The 3,925-nt window shown below is 39.1% G+C and overlaps 1 pseudogene; it reads left to right on the top strand.

Moving 5' to 3' along the window:
* Positions 1-3,269: 3,269 nt before the first annotated feature.
* LOC105535132 overlaps positions 3,270-3,925 on the top strand; it is a 1,794-nt pseudogene continuing 1,138 nt past the window's right edge.

Below are 3,925 nucleotides of genomic sequence, written 5' to 3'. Positions count from 1 at the left end.
AAAAAAAAAAAAAAAAAAAAAAAAAAAAGCTAGGGTGTTGTTATAGTGTCATTTACTATAAAAATTAAAGGATATGGGGGTGAAATGAAGAATTTAAAAAAAATAATAATATCTCTCCAGGCTCATCATTAAAACATATGGTTGTAGAGATGTTGCTTCCCAGTAGATATATAAAAATGTTATTCTCTCTCTAATATAGAAATAGTATGTTCCAAAGGGCATTGCACTGGGTTTAGATGGATCACTAGCCATTTTCAGTTGCCAATTCTCACTTCCTCTTTGAAACCTCAATGCTTTACATTTATCAACTAAAAAGAAACCACACATTTTTAAAAATCATGAAGGAAGCTAATCTATACTTTGTAGTAGAATGTTATGATTTCTATTTTATGACTACAAAACTAAATTTAGTTATCCAGCAAATAATGTCTAATATCTTAAGCCAATTGAATCATATTGAGTTCTCAGAAAAATAAATGAAACAAAATGGATTGTTTTAAAGGGAGTAAATCTTACCCCATAAAAGACAGCTTCTTTTCAAATAACATCAATTGGATTTTTAATATAACCTATTAGGATTTTGTTTTCTTCCTTTTTTGGAGACTTTCTTAGTCAGATATAACAACCAGAATCTACACTTTGGCTCTTTTCTCTGTGAGCATTCTTATGGTCAATTCCCACTATTTTTAGCTTTATGCAGTTGTTCCAAGAACATACCTTTTCTCAGAAAGCAATATTTTCTCTACCTTCAAAGAGAAAATTTAGGAAAAGGTCAGAAAACACAGAGTCCCTACGGTTGGACTTGACCTGCTTCTTAGAACTTAAAAACAATTGGGTATTTTTAGTCCAGTCACGCTAAAGAACGAAGGCAACAGCAGAATTTGTTGCTCTAAATATATAACTTGACCGGTTGCAAACCGTCAAACATAGACCCCAATCCCATCTAAATGTTTATGTCCCTACTTAATTAACTTACTTTGTTTTGTAATTAGTTCCACATTTTCAGTCTCTTGCAGTTGAGACTGGACTTGATCACCTAAAAAATGGTAGCTCAGGCCGGGCGCAGTGGCTCACACCTGTAATCCCAACACTTTGGGAGGCCTAGGTGGGCAGATCACTTGAGGTCAGGAATTCGAGACCAGCCTGGCTAACATGGTGAAACCCTGTCTCTACCAAAATACAAAAATTCATCAGACATGGTGGTGTGCACCTGTAATCCCAGGTGCTCTGGAGGCTGAGGCATGAGAATCGTTTAAACTTGGGAGGCGGAAGTTGCAGTGAGCTGAGATTGCACCATTGCTCTCCAGCCTAGGTGACGGAGTGAGATTCTGTTTCAAAAGAAAAAGAAAAGAAAATGGTAGCTCAAAACACTCAATTATTATTTTAAAAGCTTTTTCATTAAAAAAATATTGGGATACTCAGCAGCATTTATAACTGACTGGTATCTAATACTAAGAGAAATTGGCATGAGATAATCTGGCCAATTAACAGTATGCAGTCACTGCATTTATGTTTTATTGTAGGGATGTGACGAGTTGTAAATAAGTAAGAACAAGTAATGTTAGTATAAAATACCTTTTAATGTTTTGTTTTGTAGGTTGTCAATCTCGACACATGGTGCCTTGTGTGTGAGTCTCTTAGTGGATCGTGTTGCTATTATTTGTTTTCAAAACTGCACTAGATTTGTAAACACCCTGATGCAAAACTGTTTGGTATTCCTACATACATACCCAGCAGCTGCATAGGACGTGACATGCATAGTAAGGCTCTAGAAAATATTTAGGGAAGGATACAGGAAAGGGAAAGAAGAAAAAGGAAAAGTTTTAGAAGAGTGAAAAAAATTCAAAGGGTAAAATGGCTACAGTATAAAAATATTACAGAGTTTTTTTTTTCCCCATCACCTTGGGGGTGTCTAGGCCGAAATAAGGCACTCAGACATGCAAGAGTTTCCAACTTGACAGTGATGGAGCCAAAAGGGAACTTGATCCTTCCTGGTCTCCTCCTTGTTCCTCAGGTGCCACATATGCATCTGACTAACGTCAAAACAGAAGGCTGGACTCCTCAAACAAAAATGTGCTGGCGAGCACGCCCATGACCTTTAAAATCAATCATTGCAAATGGGTATTCAAGCAAGAGGAAATGATCTTCAGCTGGGCGGTTTCTCTTCTACATCAGCTGGCAAAGAGGCAGGCAGACAATTACAAGCAGCACGATTTTTGTTTGCAGACTGCCTGCCCAAACCTTCCAGTATTTTCCATAGCTTTACTGCAAAAAATAACACTACCCTCAAGTTTAACAGGATGTGAAAACTCCTTCCATGTCTTGAGACAATTTCCCTCCTATGCTGTTGCTCAGCTGGTTGGTCTCTTCTTACTCAGCCCAGTGTGATTTGCGTAAATTGCTTTAACAGCCAGATATTAAGAGCAAACATTGGTCTTTCTTATTCCTGTGTTTCTGACTTTTCTCTTTATCCAAGCGCACCTGGCAATTCACCCAAATCACGAGGTATTACCTAGGTCGTATTTGTGAAGTCAGTGCGGGTAAACACAGCTGATTACTGGCCACCAGTTTTCCTTCCTCGCTGGGTCCTTTCATTTCCCTTTTCAAGATTAGCTTCCAACTTCCTACCTTTAGTGGCTCCTTCTGGAAGACCATGTGGAGTGGGATGTCAGGCAGCAAATGCAGGACCTCTCCAGATCTTGAAAAACGAACAGGAAAGATGGTTTCTAGAATAATATTGCTCCTTGTTTCTCCAAGCTGCTGCTTGTGAAGCTTAATCCTTTTTTGTTTGTTTCTGAACAGTTTACGGAAATGGGCAGTTTCTGTTTTTCCTCTAATGAGGACACACACATGCATGCACAGTCTCACACACACACACACACACACCTTCCTGCAGAAAACATATTTTGTTTGTTTGTTTCTTCTTAGAATAGAAAAGAGGAGGTGGCAAGAGGAAGTTGTTTTGTTTTATAGCACACGTTCTTTTAAGGTTAAAATATCTGATGTATTGGCTTTCAAAATTCATGTATATTTTTACATACTGAAAGTACTGTATTGCACATTTAATTGGTGAATTATATCTCAGTAAAGCTATTTTAAAATCATACGGTATCAGAATATTAGGTGTAAGTCATTTTTTTCTAAAAGATAAATATCAAGTACAAGTAAAAGAGGTCAGAAAAGAAGTTAAGCTGCTTTCCAAAGCAGTGTTTAGCTTTTCCTCAGTTACAGGAACACAGGTGTTGTGAAATCCACCCCTAAAAGCCAAAATGGGAAAGGAAAAGACTCACATCAGCATTGTCGTCATTGGGCTTGTAGATTTGGTCAAGTCCACCCCTACTGATCTAAACATTTGGTGGGACTGACAAGAGACCCTCTGCAAAATGTGAGGAGGAGGCTGCTGAGATGGGAAAGGGCTCCTGGGTCTTGTATAAACAGAAAACTGAGTGTGAACAAGGTATCACAAGTGATATCTCTCTGTGGAAATTTGAGGCCAGCAAGTGTTATGTGACCATCATGAGACTTTATCAAAAACATGATTACAGGCACATCCCAGGTAGAATGCGCTGTCTTGATTGTTGCTGCTGATATTGGTGAATTTGAAGTTGCCATCTCTAAGAATGGGCAGACCCCTGAGCACACCCTTCTGGCTTGCATGCCAGATGTGTGACAAGTAATTGTTGTCATTTATAAAATATATTTCACTGAGCCCCCCTATAGCAGAAGAGACACGAGGGAATTGCTAAGGAAGTCGGCACTTACATTAAGAAAATGGGGGCCGGGCGCAGAGGCTCACGCCTGCAATCCCAGCACTTTGGGAGGCCGAGGTGGGTGGATCATGAGGTCAGGAGATCGAGACCATCCTGGCTAACATGGTGAAACCCCGTCTCTACTAAAAATACAAAAACTGAGCTGGGCGTGGTGG

The sequence above is a fragment of the Mandrillus leucophaeus genome, unplaced genomic scaffold, assembly GCF_000951045.1.
Source record: "Mandrillus leucophaeus isolate KB7577 unplaced genomic scaffold, Mleu.le_1.0 Scaffold1007, whole genome shotgun sequence".
In the NCBI taxonomy this organism is placed as follows: Eukaryota; Metazoa; Chordata; class Mammalia; order Primates; family Cercopithecidae; genus Mandrillus; species Mandrillus leucophaeus.
This window is presented reverse-complemented; position numbering and strand designations above follow the sequence as displayed.